Source organism: Lissotriton vulgaris, chromosome 10 (assembly GCF_964263255.1).
Source record: "Lissotriton vulgaris chromosome 10, aLisVul1.2, whole genome shotgun sequence".
Classification (NCBI taxonomy): Eukaryota; Metazoa; Chordata; class Amphibia; order Caudata; family Salamandridae; genus Lissotriton; species Lissotriton vulgaris.
In genome coordinates this window covers 821,602,143-821,619,513 of record NC_141698.1, presented here as the reverse complement: position 1 = coordinate 821,619,513, position 17,371 = coordinate 821,602,143, and the positions used below count along the sequence as shown (strand labels likewise).

The following is a 17,371-nucleotide window of genomic DNA, read 5'->3' as shown; positions in this document are numbered from 1 at the left end:
TAGGTACATAGTCTGAGCTGCTGCGGGGGTGTTGGGCGGCTGCACTCGCTGCTTCGGATGTGGGTGTGTGTTGGGGTCTTTTCCGCTCTCCCAGGTGCAGGGGAGTTTTATCCTCTACTTCTCGAGCATTCCGTATGCCTGCTTATATTATCTTGTCCCCTCACTCCAATGCCGCGTCGCCCCCATCCACCATCGCCGTGCTCAGTCACTCCATCCCCAGCACCAAAGATATAGATGTCCCACCTCAGCTCAGGAGCCACTCCGGGAATGCGATCTCTGCCCCGCAGAAGTTCCCTCCTGTGGATCTCGTATGCGTGGCTAGCTCCAGGGCCTGTGAGAGGTGGCCTGCCTCTGCCTCTGCTCACCTCCGCGCAACCGCTAGGCAGTCACCGCCTAGGGCCCAGCCTTTGATTCCCAAGCACCCTCGTCCCCGGAGGCCTACCCCGCGGTCCGATCTAACCACCGAACTGGGGCATTCAGAGGCGCGCTGTACGTGGTGCGCAGTTTTACTCGGACCCCGGCCCGGCCTGCCTCGAGCCACCTGCCTCAGCCGCAGTACGCACCGCCTCGGCCTTCAAATGTTGGTTGGAGGGGTGGAGAAGGATAAATGCCCATCAGCACCTTCAACCCACTAGGCCCCCGGGGTCCGACTCAACCGCCGAGTGGGATCAGCCCGGTCTCCTCCGCGCACCTCTTGACGCCAGCTTACCCCGCAGCCGCCAGTGGTTCAACTCTGCGGCAACATTGTAGGTTTCTCTGCCACCCTTGTGTCGCGCTGCCTGATCGCCTCGGGCCACTGTGATCCAGGGGTATGATCCAGCCCACTGCTCCTCGCCGGACCCGGCGTCACCGCACTTCCGCCCGGGCTCACCAAACTCGAGGTCCCGGCTTCTGTGGGCGGTGGAGGCCTCGCTGTCACGGGACCCGGACCGCTGTTGTTTCTGCGTCGATGTCGCCCAAATCGCCGCCGGGGCTCTTCCGTCGCCTCCGATAACTGTTCACCCCGTCTGGACGTGTCTGGGTCGGGGAGATGCAGGATAATTAAGCTGATTTTTCGCCGGCGGGACGGAGCTCCCTTAGGCTACGTCCGCCATGCTTGCCGTCTTGGCCACGCCCCCGGAAGGAAACATCCTTAACATTTCTGGGGTTTAGAGAAAGGATTTTCTCATTGGGAGAAAAATATTTGAAGGACTAAGTAAATAACAAAGTATAGGCACTTGTTCTTCTGATTTTATTGTGCAATAGGCAGGTCTATTAATGAAAAAAATATGTGATTCTGGGGCAGGGACAGTTGAGACACAAGATATCCGTGATTCTGTAAGGGTCCGAGCTGGACCATGGTCCTACGGCTAGCCTGAAGTCTCTTTTTCTTTTTGGTCTTGATTTATTTATAAAACAATCACTCTACTGTTCTAACTTTGTAGTGGGCTCCTTTTGTGGTGTGTTTTTTCACTGTGTTACTATTTAAAGTGTTGCACAAATATTTTACAAATTGCCTCTGAGTTAAGCCTGACTGCTCTGTGCTAAGCCACCCAAGAGCTGAACAAAGGGTAATTTAGGGTTTGCTTGTGACTTCACCCTGGAAAGAATTGTGTTTTCTGATTGAGGAGGGCTTCACCCCCTCAACCTAATTTCCCACAATGCCTACAAAATGTGTTCTGTTGCTTCATAAGATAGAAATCCTTGCAGCAAAATGTTCTCTGCCATGCCACATAACCCTGACAGCCTTAATAAGCTTATCATTCAGTAGAGGTTTTAGTGTATGCCATTATGATGATGAAATCCATATTTCATATTCCTATGGAATATGGGTTTCTATAGCACTGCATTTTGTTAAATAAAAGCACCCAGACATGTGCAAGATAGATAGATAGATAGATAGATAGATAGATAGATAGATAGATAGATAGATAGATAGATAGATAGATAGATAGATAGATATTATGTGTGGGTAGAGGCCATGACACATGAGAGGCAAATGTTGCTTAACATAAAAATGTTGCTAATAACATACTTGAATCTGCACATATAAGGTTTATGCCATGGCATTGTTTCGTGTATACTTGTTTTAACAAACGGTATTGAGCAAAACCAGTATTCAAGGAGTTAACTTTCTTCGGTATAGAAAAATCACATTGAAGAGACATGGTGACAGAGTGGCTTGCTTGTGTAAAGTAATTGCTAAATTTTGCAGCACTGTGGGAATGTGGTTACAATGTACCATTAAATATGACTGAACATTTATTAGTACAGTTGCTCTAAATAACGTGTTATTGGGCTACGTTTATTTTCACTGCCATAGCATTAATATAAATATATAAAAGTGTGTGTCTGTGTGTGTGTGTATATCTATCTTCCTAACCACTACATGATAATTTTGAGCAAGTAGATGTAGAGGTAAGAATAGTAAATATGTACTTACCTAACAGTATAGTGGAAAGTGATATAGTGGATGCAATCTATTGAAGGTCTATTTTATTGATTTCAAGATTTGTGTTATTCAATCAATTCTTAAACGCTCAGCCATTAAATAATAATTTGTGATTTCATTCGTAAGGAATGCTAAAATTATCCAAAATATGGATGGAGTATTTAAACACGTAAATGGCAAAGCAGATTTCTTAATATGTACAGCTGCTCTTGCCTAAAAGTTTGTGCTGCTTCTACAATGTATTCAACTTCTAACAAAGTGAGAATAAATAACTGGCTAACTTTCATTACGTGTAGTTTTCTGATTTGAATGTATAATATTGGTTCTTAGAAGTATTCTTCAAAACTGAATGATCTTACTCGTTTAACGTGCTTATACTTTGTCAAAAGGAGGTTTAAGCAATCCGAAAGTTAAAAGAATAACGATAAAGGTAGGGTGGATTGGGGAGAGAGTGGGGTAAATTGGTTACGGTAAGGTGGATTAGATTGAAGTAGGGTTACATTGGATTGGGATGGGTTGGGGTGGATTGGACAGGTGTGGAGTGGAGTGGATTGGAGTGGGGTGGATTGTGGTGGATTGGAATGGGGTGAATTGGGATTGAGTGGGTGGATTGGGGTGAGGTGGATTGAATTGGAGTGGAGTGAATTAGAATGGCGCAGATTGGAGTGGAGTGGATTGGAGTGGGGCAGATTGTTTTGGATTTGAGTGGAGAAGATTGGAGTGAGATGGAGTGGAGTGGGCAAATTGTTTTGATTAGAGTGGGGCAGATTGGAGTGTACAGATTGTTTTCTTTTGCAGGGGGGCAGATTGGAGTCAGGCAAATTGGAGTGGGCAGATTGTTTTGGATTAGAATTGGGCAGATTTGTATGGATTGAGTGGGACAGGTCGTTTGGAATTGGAGTGTGGTAGATTGGAGTGGGGCAGATTATCTTGGATTGAAGTGGCTAGGTTGTTTTGGATTGGAGTGGGGCAAACCGTTTGAATTGGAATGGGGCAGATTGTTTTAGATTGGGGTGGGGCAGATTGTTTTGGATTAGAATGTGGCAGATTGTTTTGGATGAGAGTGGTTTGGCTTGTTTTGGATCGAAGAGGGACAGATTGTTGGAGTGTGGCAGATTGTTGGGAGTGTAGCAAATTGGAGTGGGCAGATTGTTTTGGATTGGAGGGGGGGAGATTAGTGTGGGCAGATTGGCGTGGGCAGATTGGCATGGGGCCGATTATTTTGGATTGAGTGTGGCAGGTTGTTTTGGATTGGAGTGGGGCAGATTAGAGTGGGGCAAATTGTTTTGGTTTCAAAAATTACATTTATGAAAGAAATAATGTCACTTTGTAGTAAAATAATCCTCATCTTTTGAGAGCAGGTCCCATTAGCAAAAACAAACGAAAACATTGGGGTAACATGAGAAAACAAGACTTGGCAAAATAAAATAAATAAATTATAGAAAATAAATGTTTGTCTTGCTGGGCACGTTTTTGCCAGTCATACACCTTCAGTTTCCAGGGCAATAAAAGTTAACCAGTACCGCAATCACGTCGGGAGCAGTGGACGGGCACTCATTAAGTTGATCAATCAATGCTTGGTTCCTGCTCTTCAGAGAGGAACGGAAATGATGTTATTCCTACCTTGATGAATTACGAAGCTGTAAAGAAGAGTGGCACACAAGCCAACAAATGATAAGCAATGGGTGGGCTCTAAGCCCTTTTTGTTGACAACAGTGTCTGGCAAGTCAGATGCATGCGCAAGCTCTTTCTTTCTCTGGCTTGATCCTAAAATACAAACACCTTAACAGAGGGACGTGAAACCTAACATCATCTATACATTTTAAATAAAGTTTCATGAAAAGTTTCAAGAAAGTCAATTTGGAAATGTATTTGTACATCAAGAAGTGTTCACAACATGCACCGTATTTCTCTCTGTTGATCCTCTCTATTGATCGTTATAAATATTTTGTTATGTAACATTATTTCTCAAGTGCACATTTAGAGAAATAATGCAAAAACATTGCTAATGCACAAACTGTTAAACATTAACTGTGATGTACAGCGGAAAACCTGGAATGAATAATGGGTAATTGATTTGTTTCATGTTGTGCTGAACATTAAAGAAACTCTACACGTGAAAGAAGGTGGAAACAACTTTTTCGATTTGATACTTTTACAATATAAGAGATTTTTTGTGACTCACAACATATTATTTATTCCCTTTCGGCATTAAGTATGCCATTAACGTTCATTTAAATAATTACGGTCCCTTACTGAAAGCATAAAGCCAAATATCCGCACAGTATAAAGGCCAATTATATAGTTTTAACATGTCAGGCAAATAGCACCGACAAAATAATTGAAAAGAACGATACAAAAAAACTGTAAACACTCAAAGTTAAATTTAAGTAAACGTTATTTATTTTACAGTGCGTTATTTCACAAGCAGGGATTAAACACAAAAAATGGAACAGCGCATTGCTCCACAAATTAAAACATCGTGTGGAGTAACAGTTGGCTTGGAACTTGTTGGCACAATCTGTATTCGATAATGTTTGCAAGAAATGTGTCTGAAAATGAAAGAAGCAAACCAGCAACGCACAACAGATAAAGTTCCAAGAAGTAATGTTGTTGGCAGACATCTCTGCCCATGCTGCATTTCGGGAACGTGTTCACAAGAGATGAACCAAAATGCAGCATTTTGCTAAAGCTTGTTTTGCTGCATGCCTGTTGTGTTTACCAGAGGCGCGTTGGCAGATGTGCTCTTTTCCTTCAGAGCTCGAGCTTTGCTCAGAATGAGGCCCCGGCAAATACCTGTGCAGTGATAGGCTGTTCTTTGAACGTGCTGGCAGGGGTGGGGCCATAAAAAACGTAAGTGCGGGCGCCCAGTAGAGATCTGTGACTGCAGGGAAGGTACTATGACAGTTTGCGAAAAAAAGAAATCACTTCTGGATTTTAAATTACTTTTTAGTTCCTGAGAGCCAGGCAAAGCGCCAGGCAGGGGGTACTGATAATAGTTATGTTTGTATGCGCCGAGAAGATGGCAAATGCGTTTGTGAGACGTATTTAAATGAATGTTCTATGCCTGAGCAGTCGTCCGTGGGGATACCTGCAGCAATTGATGACAATATCATTATGCGACTGTTTCTTATGAGCTATTCATGTGGGTATAGGAAATACATTTTTTTAATGTGGGTTTTGCTCCACAGAATACTGCATTTCTTTCTGCTGCAAAGAGAGGGGTTCGCATTTTAATTGAATAGTTCAAAATTTGAAACACTTTGGTTATATCAGCCACAGTGCAAAATTGCATATTCACTGTAACATTTGCGAAGTTCCGGCATATATTAAACACGGGTGTTTTCACATTATATTAAATAAGCAGGATGCATTCGTTAAATTATTGCATATGAGGGTATGTGTGCATGTGTTAATGTAAAGTCGTGATGCTGCACACAATTAAAAAAGCATTGAAAATAAGCAAGATAATGACCAACAAAAATAGATGTGTTCTTCCAGGTAAAGGTCAGTGGACGGTGATTATCAGATAAAACGTAAAGAAAACAGGAGGGACAATGCAAAATCAATAAGTGAAGTTGCGGTTTCACATAAAAAAAAAAATATGAGGGCTATTTATGTGACAAAAAATAATTTCTGAGCCCGAACCGCATGGCTTTTTGGCATAACTCCATTACCATTAAGATAGTTCCTGCTGGGCTATATAGTCTTCTTTAAATGCCATTGTACAGGCGCCCAGGATCTAGTTGCGGTTCAGTGTATCTGCGCCAAACAAATGCATACATACATCTCTCAAGGATCTAGGTGATTCTTTTTTGACAAGTGTGGATCTACAAAACTGTACCAAATAAAAAACAATGAGGCGCAAACACACATGCTGATTAAATCAATAAGCTCCATTCTGCAAATTTCACACACAGTACGAACCCACCCTGGAGTCTAAATCTTGCTAAAACACATGATACGACTTGGGGAACAATTATTCATCAATGCTCAGTGTTGCTCACACCACATTGTAGCAACATTGAAAATTGATGATCTAGTGGCTACATCTTAGCTTTGGATCCAATTACAGCATCTACAATGAACTGTCGATAAAAAGGCTAAACAGTGGCTGAGTCAGGAACTCTCTTGCCCTCCTACTATACCTATACATAAAAAAGTCCTTCTTCTGCAGCTAAATCACTACCATAAAAGAAAAAAAGGCACTATTCCACAACTGAATGTGCCTCCCTATTTCTGTGCAGCTGTTCCAAGATACAATGCTGTTAAACATCTATTTTATTTCAGCTGTACTTAGCCTTTTCCTTCCTGAAGATTATCCCAGTAATACCTGTGTCTAGAGTTCTGCTGGACATTGGTGTAACCCAAGTTCTTCTTGTTTGTTTCAGTCAGTTCCCTGTTCCTTTATTGTGCACCTCCTCCTTTTTTCAGTCTTCACTATGTCCCCTTCTTCGATTATCCTGCTTCTGGAATTGTCCATAATCCTACTTCAGAAGGGCATGATAGATGCGAGGATAGACCTTGCACATCCGAAGAATGTGATGATCGTGGGTAGAAGAGGAAAAGTGCTCTCTGCTTCTTCTCTTCCACGCTGAAAGGCTAAATTGTTATTGGACTTGGTATGCTACTCCAGCCGTGGTTGCTCTGTTAAACTGAACAAAATCCATGTGTAGATGTAGGTTTATGTTGCTTTGTTGAAGTAAGTTACATGTAGGGGATAGCCAACTAGCCCTTGTTGTCACTCAGGGATTCTAGGTTCAAGAGCTGTAGGACTGGTCCTTCTCACCCAGACAAGAGAGCAGCAGGTCAGAACCTCAAGGCAGCAGACCAGCAAGGCAGTAGGCCAGCAGGGCAGCCGTCAAGTCTAAGTGGGGATGTGCCCAACTTTGCGCTCCTACCCTATCCTGCCAGTGATAGCCAATCCAGGCACACCCAAGCTCTGTATTGTGTGGCTGTCTGGGAGGAATACACAAAGCCCAACTTTCGCCTACACTCAGTCACGACCGGCTGTAGGCACTAAATGGCTAAAGCAGAAAAATGCCAACTTTGTAAAAGTGGCATTGTCAAAATTGTAATTTAAAATCTGACTTCCCCATAAATTAGGATTGTTCATTACATTTCTAAAGACACCAAACATGAACTGGTAACCTGTTCCGATTTGGACATTAAAGCTTTCTAAATCTAATAAGGTAACTCTAGTGTTATCCTATGGGAAAGGTGGACCTTGCAATAGTGAAAAACGATTTCAAGAGTTTTTTAATATCAGGACATGTAAATCTAAAAAGTTCATGTCAAACATTTTAAATATAGTGCATCCTGCCCTGTGGAGTGTTTAGGGCCTACCCTAGAGGTGACGTATATGTATTAAAAAAAAGGATTGGTCCTGTTAAAAGGTTTATTTTGCCAGGTCGAGGTAGCAGCTTAAGAAACTGCACATGCAGGCTGCAATGGTAGATCTGAGATATGTTGAAAGAGCTACTTAAGTGGGTGGCACAATCAGTGCTGCAGACCCTGTAGTAGCATTAATTCACAGGCCCTGGGTATATATAGCACCAATTTACTATGGACTTACAAGTAAACTAAATATGCCAAATAGGGATAAGCCAACATTGCCATGTTTTTTTTTTTTTTAATAAATTCTAAGTCATTTATTATCAAACAGTATGAGATTATCATAAATATGGTCTCAGGTTGCGCTCAAGAAAGGAAAAAAGGTAAAGAGGTGTTGTGGGAAAATCAGAAAGGTGATTCAAGGTTTCAAGAAGGAGATTTACAATGTTTCAATTACTGATAATGAAGATCAGTATACATAAGACCTGTCCAAAAACATTTTACATGTCAATCTGTAAATATTTTTTCTGTATTCAATACATTTTGGTGTTAATATGGTGGGTCGCAAGTACAGGATAAGGGTTGAAGGCATCAACGTTTTGACTTGACTATGCAATGTGGAAATTGGACCCTTTGCTGCGAGTCTTTCTCAGGACAGTAAGTATGCAACCTACACCTGCAGCCAAGCCTGGCTACACAGGTAATCCTTTAGATATACGCCTGGAGGCCCAAAGGCACCTCAAGCGGTGTTTCTGGTGTGTTGAAAACACATCACCAACAGTGGCGAAACATCAATTCTGTTTTTTTTTTTTGTTTTTTTTTAAATTAAATTTATACTTTATTGCACTCACAAGTTACATACACAGCCGACATCGCCTACAACCCGGAGGCCGGCGGCATCAAAAAAGAAACACCCTCCAATCCCTGGGTACAGGAAAGTTACACAGCCATAAAGACCAACAGTCCTAGGGCCTGGCGGCGAAACTGCAGGTGTGGAACAAGTGTGCAGAAGCAACAGTTCGTAGTATCTACCATTGGTTGATCATAGCATATAAGCAGGATGCACACCCCACAACGCCGACAATGTCAGACCCAGGGGCAGCCTGGCGTGCCAGATTGGCAGGATCGAAACAGCCACCTGGGAAGAACTGCGTAGAAACCCAGAGTCGAGGGCAAGACCAACGGGGACCCAGGGAAAGGTGTATAAAGGGGAGGAAACCCCCCAGACAATAGCAAACCCACCCACCCCAAAAGAAGAACAAGCCAGACTACCTAAACCCGTGCCCACCACTCACCGCCCACTCTGCACCCCAACCATGAGCCCCTCAGCTAGGCTAAGGGAGATAAGCAAATGCCCACCAGGGCAGGATGACGCTCTGGGAAGGGGACTGCAGTCGCCATGAACCAGAACAGCCGTCACAAGCAACTCACAACTCAAAACATCTCAAAAGTCAGGCGTGACTCACCACCCTGTCACAACTTTAAAGCCTTCAACCGACACACTCCTCATCCACTGCTGACGCAGCCCCCTCCTCCTGCAGCACATCCAGCTCCACACTCTCTGGGTCCGACTCGCCATCCTCTTTTGCACTTTGAAACGCTCGAAACAAACCCCAAAAGTTTTTGGGTCTACTCTTTGGAGGCAGGAGTTCACTATACACCTCCGATTGCGTGCAACAGTAAAGCAAGTCTGTTTCCCACCGTTTTCTAGTAGGGACTGGTCCCCGCATCCAGCACAGTGCCATCAGCCGCTTTGCCGTCAGTAATGCCATGTCCGCAAGTCGCCGTATAGCCACAGGAAGAGGTTTTGAAAAACCAAGTAAGGCGAGCGCCGGGTCAGGTACGATCACTTCACCAAGGATAGCGCTGAGGTCCGCAAAGACCTCTACCCAGTACTTATGTATGGCAGGACAAGTCCAGGCCGTATGGAGAAAGTCTGCTGTGTGAAAGTGACAACGCTCACACTCCGCTGATTCTCTAAGGCCATACCTATGCAACCTCTCGGGCGTGTAGTAGACACGCTGTAGGAATTTAAAATGTACCAGGCGGTGCCTACCATTGAGCGAGATTTTCCTGGTATTAGTCGCACAATAACGCCACATGTCGTCTGAGATGGGAGATTGGAGGTCAGCCTGCCAGGCCAAACGGGCCTTGGAGGGGGGATACTGCCGTTGTCTATCACCCAGGGACCGAAGAGCTGTGACCAGCTTGCGAGCTGAGGGGGTCTTGATGACATAGGTGAGTTCCGGCACTTCCGGCTGTTCAGCCAAGTCCGGGCCTAAAACGGAAAGGGCCGCTCTACGAACCCTGTGATATTGAAAACTATGAAGTAGCGTTGCCCCGGGACAGGATTGAAGGACCTGCTGCAGCGTTTTCAGAGTGCCTTTTGAGAAGAGATCACCCATGGTAAGAATGCCTAGGTCACGTAGCGCCTTCAGGACGCCCTTCTCCGTCAGCGGAGCCAACCAGGCTGCCCATTCTACACGGAGCAAAGGTGAATACAGCAGCGTGCACTCACGGGAGCCAATCAGTGCATGCCAAGCATGATTCGTGGCAGCTATAGAGTCCAGATTGCCGACCCTCCTATCAGGCGGATAACACACTGTCGCCGGAAGCGGGACGGGGTCTGCAAAGAGTCTCTCCAGTTTCACATGAGGGATACCCGGATCCCCATGAATCCACGTATGTAGGTGTGCGCCCTGAGCAAGCCTGTAGTATCGCTCCAGGTCCGGAGCCCCAAGGCCTCCTTGGTCGTATGGAAGGGTGAGCGTTTGCCACTGCACCCGCGGCTGTTTGCCCCCCCACGCCAGGCGGACAAGTGTCTGGGTAAGTTGCCGGAAAAAGGCTTTGGAAAGGACTACTGGTATATTCATGAATAGAAAAAGGAACCTGGGGAGCACCAGCATCTTCATGAGCGCAATCCTGCCCATGAGCGAAAGCGGGAGCCTGGACCACACTTCGACATCATCCACCAGTTTGGAGTAGGCCACACCATAATTCTCGCGTATCAGGACCTCCGGGTCCGTATGTATGCGTATCCCCAAATAGCGGATAGAGTCCGTGGTCCATTGCAAGGGGTACTCCGAGTCGAAAGGGAGCGTCACCGGAGTGAGGGGCAACGCTACTGACTTATTCCAGTTGACGGGGAGGCCCGAAAGAGCCCCGAACCTCACCACTTCCCGCAGCACCGCAGAGAGGTTAGCCTCCGGGTCTCGAACATATAACAGAGTGTCATCCGCATATGTGGAGATACCGATCTGGTACGTCGGGAAGTTGATCCCTTCAAACCGGTGGTACTCTCGTATAGCGCAGGCGAGAGGTTCCGCTACCATGGCATACAGCAATGGAGAGAGGGGGCAACCCTGACGCGTGCCCCTCCCAATTTCGATGGGAGCAGTGACCAGGTTACCTATCTTCAGCCTCGCAGTAGGTTTGTAGTATAGGGCTCCCAGCATTTGCAGAAACGGCTCCCCCAGGCCAAACTTACGAAGGACCCTCAGCATAAACGACCACTCAACAGAATCAAAGGCCTTCTCCATGTCCAAGAAGATGGCCACAGCTTTGTTTTCGTGTTTGACATGCTGGATCGTGCCTAGGACCGTGCGAATATTATAAGTGAGATTGCGTGAGGGAACAAACCCAGCCTGCTCCGGGGCAACCAGTTCCGGAACCAGCAACGCCAAACGAGTCGCAAGAACCTTAGCGTACAGTTTCGCATCCACATTTATCAGCGATAGCGGCCGGTAGGAGCCACACTGAGTAAGGGGCTTGCCAGGTTTCGGGATGGTAATAAGCAACGCCTCTCTCATGGATTTCGACATGCTGCCCTGCTGGCAGATGTCATCGAACAAGAGCATCAAGTGCGGGACCAGCTGCTCTTGGAAGGCCTTGTAGAAGGACACCGTGAGACCATCCGCACCAGGAGCGCTACCAGATTTCATGCCTTCCAGCGCTTCCGTTATCTCCTCTTTCTGGATGGGGGCCATAAGGAACTCCCTCTGCCAGTCAGCCAGGAAGGGCATTCGGATGTAGCTCAAATAGTCGTCGATTTCGTCCTCGAGATGTGCGTCCCTCGAGGAGTAGAGGGCAGTGTAGTAGGCATGAAATTCCGCCAAGATGTCCTGCTCCTCCGTAACCACCGCCCCAGCAGCTGTCACCAACTCCTCGATAACCAATGGGGGCCTACTGTTGCGCATAAGTTTAGCTAGGAGTGCACCAGGCCGATCCCGTTCCCCATACACCCGCGCCTTCGCGTATTTGCCCATATGCTTAATTTCCCTGTCCGCCTCCTCCTGAAATTCATCTAGCAAGGACTTAAGCGTGACCGTATCAGCTGCGTCCCCCGAGTCCACTGCCCGACTATCCAGGGCAGCGAGTTGAGTCTCGAGCAATTGCAGGCGCCGCCTGATAGCTTTGAGCACCCCAGAATGCTTCGCCATAGTCATCCCTCTGATGTAAACCTTAAATGCGTCCCAGAGAACTTGAACGCTGTCCACTGAGCCCACATTGGTTGCGAAATAGGTCTCTATGTCTTCGGCGAGTTCCCCTCTGAAAACCTCATCTAAGAGGGAGTACGGGGGGAACCTCCACGTGAAGGGGGGGATCCTCCTGGGAGGAGCCACCAGCAGCAAGAGCAAGGGTGAGTGGTCAGACAGCGTGCGCGGGAGAACCGTGCAACCCTTAACCATATCTAGCAAAGAGCGGGAAACAAACCAATAATCTATGCGTGTATGAATGTTGTGATAGGCCGAGTAGTGAGTGAACCCACCCCGCCCCGAGTGCCTATGCCGCCACACATCAAGTAAATCAAGTTTCACACATTCCGACAAAAGGAGGGACGCGGAAGCCGCAGGGGACCTAGGGGGGCCCGCAGATCTGTCAAGGTCCGGGTTCAGCACCAAGTTAAAATCCCCCCCCCACAGCATTCTAGAGCCCACAAACTGCCTGCAGCTGTCAGCAAGCGAAGCGTAGAACTCCGGGGAGTCGTAATTGGGGCCATACACATTCACCAGCAAAAGATCATGATCCTTTCCAACACAGCGCGCAACCACAAACCTCCCTTCCGGGTCTACCGCCACTCGGGTCAGCGACAATCGGGATTTGGGATTAGCCCATATGAGCACCCCCCTAGCATGCGTTGTGAACCCCGCAGCGACACAAGCGGAGCCAAGGCCCCGCACCTGCAACATAGGGCTGGAAAGCGGCAAATGTGTTTCCTGCAGTAAAGCAAGGTCAATGTGGTGGCGTTGTAAATAGGCTAAGACCTTCCTGAGCTTGCGAAAATCGTTGAGCCCCCTTACGTTCCATGACAGTAATCGCAGAGAGCCCAGGGAGCACTCCGCACTCAGTGATTCAGCAGTCGACATGGCAGATTAGAAAGGAAGATGTCGCAGAGCGGATGGAGTGACAGACACAGTGTAGTAGTCGGCAAAAACAAACCCCCCACCCGGCAAACCCTGAACCCCAAACAGCATAGCAGCAACAATACACGAGCACAACCAACAACCACCCACCCACAGCCGACCAACCCCAACCCGGTCAGACAGAGCATAGCACTACCCACCCTGAACCCACCCGAAACACCCCACTACAAACCCAGGACCTCCTAGAGGGTCGAAAAGCCGAAAGCGCAGGGGCAGATGTTCTGGCCGGACTACAATACTCTCCAACAAGGGCCAGATACAGTCGTTGCTCCCAGCCCCACCCCCATTGTGTTCGGCACCCCACCTAAGCCCCAGCAGCAGAACAAGCAGAGTGGTGAACAATCAGTCCCAACGTACCACCGGAAGCACCCCCCTCGACAACAAAAGAAGAGCAGCAAAAGTTCGAGCTCCATTTCGTGGCACCACCACCAACCAGGCACTTTAAGGGTCACAAACCAAAATGTTATAAAGGCAAAGGAGAGTCACATCGAAAACTGGAATACAATACATACAGTCACAGTGAAGGAGCCAGGCCAAGCTACGCAGCGTGAGACAGTTCAGCCTTGGCCCTCCAAAGACACAGCTTCCTCATCCTCCGCACGCTGATCCCTCGGGCTGTTGCGCTGTTCTTTGGCCCATTCCTTAAGCGATTTTTTCAGATCAGTCGGGTCGGTGAAAAAATGCGAATGACCTTGTTTATTTATCCGGAGTCTCGCCGGGTATAGCATGGCATAGTCGAGCCCCATGTCCCTCATCTGTTTCTTGTAGGGGGCGAATCGCTTCCGCTCCTCTTGCACCCTTGCTGTGAAGTCAGGATAGAGGGAGATGTTCATTCCTTCAAACTGCAAGTCCCCCTTCTCCCTTGCCAGACGGAGGGCCAGGTCGCGGTCCCTGTAGTTCAAAAGTTTTGCAATGATTGGTCTCGGGGGGAGGCCAGGCTGCGGCTTGGGACCGAGAGTGCGATGGGCCCTCTCAACAATAAACATGGGGAAGAAGACGTCCTCCCCCAGGAGCTTGTGAAGCAGCTTCTCGACAAACAGTTCCATCTTTCCGGTGTTGGTGGATTCCGCAACCCCCGTGATGCGGATGTTGGAACACCGTGAACGCGCTTCCAAATCCTCCGTTTTGTCCTGTATGACCTGGAGAAGACGACTGAATTGCTTACGATCTTTGTCCCACTCCGTTTGGGCCTCCTCCGCCTCCGTCAGCCTACGCTCCGCCATGTTCAAACGTTCCGCATGTTTGTCCACCCTTTCGGACATCCGGTCCATACGGAACGATAAGGCGTCGATTTTCGAGCCGATCGCGGACATACTGTCCTGCAGGCCTTTCTCCATGGCGCCGAGCATCTCACGAATGTCCGCACAGAGCGAGCCTTCCGCCGCCTGCGTTGATGATTCCGGAGGAGCGCTCTCCGCGCCCTTCGGCTTCCGTTGCTCGAACGTGAGCTTCGGCTGATTTCTGTCTCCTTTCCCCATGGCAGAGGTCACAGAAAATGTGCCAAGCAAGGAGCAAGAGGCGGCTCGACGTAGGAGGAGAGCCTGGGGAGCGAACTACGCGAAGCAGTCCGGAGCACAGCAAGGAATGGCAGCCAAAGATGGCGGCCGCGAGCCTCGTGGCACAGACTAGTCCAGGGGGAGAAATCCAAACTCCGGCTTCACGCTACGGTGCAGGTCACCGCACTGGGTGCCGAGAAGTGCCAGTACACACCAAGGCACACGGCCCAATACCAGAGTCCTGCTAGTCCTCAGGCCGAACCGAGTATCGGCGGAGCCCGCCAACCGGCAGTCGTAGGGCGCTACTTTCCGCGGTCCGGTCTGTAGGTCACTCCGGGTAGCCCCAGGTCTCCACCAAGGGGGTTGCAGCAAACACACACGGGGCAGAGGGGCCACAGGAACCCGCACTGGTGAGGACCGGTCCAGAATCAGCACCGGGCAGAAGGCAGTTCGGCAGATCGGGGCCACACAGGAACCTCACGCCGCACGTAGTGTTACGTAGGGCGGATAGCCCCCAAGGATAGTTTGCGGATTGCGGCCTGGTCCGCAACTCCAAACTCCGCCGGTCCGGTGATCGATGCCACCACCGATTTCGATCAGGAAAGGTGCCCCCAGCAGCTCTAGGGGTCGTAGAAGCGAATTCCGCCCTCGCTGGGGATAGTGAGGCGCCAAAAAGGATCAATTTGACGAATATTAAAGGGGCTCAGGCGAGGAGCTCAGCTCTCACACGTCTTGCATGGACGCCAGCAAGCTCCGCCCCCCAACATTGCCATGTTTTAAGGTGAGAGCACAAGCAGCTTAGTACTGGTTAGCAGTGGTCATCAAGTGCACAGAGTCCCAAGGACAGCAAAAACAAATTCAGCAAAAAGTACAGGATAGATGCAAAAGTTTGGAGCTATCTATACAGAGAGGGCCAGGTCCAACACACATTCTCTGGCAGTACAATTTTCATTTATTTGAGCTAGAAACAACATTATTTGTAAAATCTGCAAGTTGTACACATTTTGTCACAAGTTGTGTGACAAATGTGGTAAATTCATTATCATGTGATAATGTTGCAGCCACAAACTCACATAAACCCAATGGCCCTTATCACTCACTGTCCACAGTTTTAGCAACAGTGTATTCATGAAATGTCAACAAAACCTAAACATTTTAATTTCAATCAGTTCCCATTGATAGCTGCACTTTGCAACAAAAACAACAATTTCAAGCTAACTACTCCAAAAATACGTTGTAATAAAAAAATATATAACAGGTAGGACATGTAATATGGTCCTATATTGCCATCTCGAGTAAAATATGCAGGCCAGTAGAGCTTGAGATCCCATATGTTTAGCCTCACAATCACCACATCACGTGCTACCTAAAATGCTAATTTACATATAGAAGTGTTCATGCTGCTGCTATCTGCTCTTTGCTCTTATCACTCAAGAGACAAGGCTCCTAACTACAGTTAATAATTTTATATGAATACACTGAGATAATAGTCAGTAAATGCAGGACATTTTTCAAAATGAATTCTCTAATTTACGATATTTCCAAAATATTGTACTAAATTCAAAATGTGAGCATGTAAATAGTAAAAGAAGAGATGCATCTTGTGATAATCGTTTCTATTTCATGTACATAGAAATGGTTATGATTCAATAATAATTTTGGTGCGCAACCCATTTATTAATGCAGTATTTACTAGAAGAGAATTTATTTTAGAAACCCAACTAGCCAGTTTGGGGAGGAGAAACTAAAATGTCTATGTATCTATGGTGTGACTGATATTCCGCACAACTTAACCAACAGTTCCTCAAAGGGGCAAATAAAGTTTCTCCTTAAAGGTATCCTCTGACTCTCATTAAGGACATGCACCTGAGCACAAACACTGCTCTTTCATAGATACCTAAGGGGGTGCAAGGTAACTCTTTTGCTAATAGATGAAGAACGTATGGGTAAACACGTATGATTTCAAAATTGAGGGAAACATTTATAAATCAGAAATGACAAAAATGATCAGAATGGAAAGTAATCATGTATTCCTTTTAAGAATGATGTTAAAGAGATAAAAAGAATCTAAACTGGAGTTTCCTCAACCCTGTTCTGCTGAGTATGAAAACTGTGATAACTTTTACCAGGGATTAGAACATTGGAATGTTGTGAGCTCCATTGAAAACAATGGGGTGCTCCCTGCTTCTACGGGCCGGTAAAGGCCTGCAGAGCAACAGTCCAATGTTCTACAAAGGCTTCTCGAAGCTCGAGGGGATTTATATCCCCTCGAGCTTCGAGAACCCTTTGTTTAATTTGTTAGGACATTCTGCCCTCTAGTGGCAGAATGTTCTAATAGCCTTATAGCCCTTCGTAGCAGGGCTATCCCGGCTATTAAAGTCCCGCTGTCTCGTTAAAGGCCCTCGCCCGGGATTTGCTATTGCACTGTAATATTTGGCACATGCTTTATGGAGGTGTATTGGGGAGTGGAATTCAAAACTTTATTGTACGGAGATGACATGTAATTATTAGTCAGTACCAGACAGAACAATATAAAAACGTTAGAGGTAGTCAGTCAATTTGGGATTCGGGCAGATATCTACTCAATTGGCATAAGACATCAGGTATGATCATCTCAAAAAACAATAGTAAACTAGTGAGTGCTAACCATGATACGGTTAGAAATAGTCTGTCCTATCTTGAAATAA

The 17,371-nt window shown here is 46.9% G+C and overlaps 1 protein-coding gene across 1 annotated transcript in view; it reads right to left on the bottom strand.

Annotated features, from left to right (window-relative positions):
• The window catches only part of CNTNAP2 (contactin associated protein 2), a 2,542,823-nt gene that overhangs the window by 2,299,458 nt on the left and 225,994 nt on the right, over window positions 1–17,371 (bottom strand). The gene's annotated exons all lie outside the window — the stretch shown is intronic.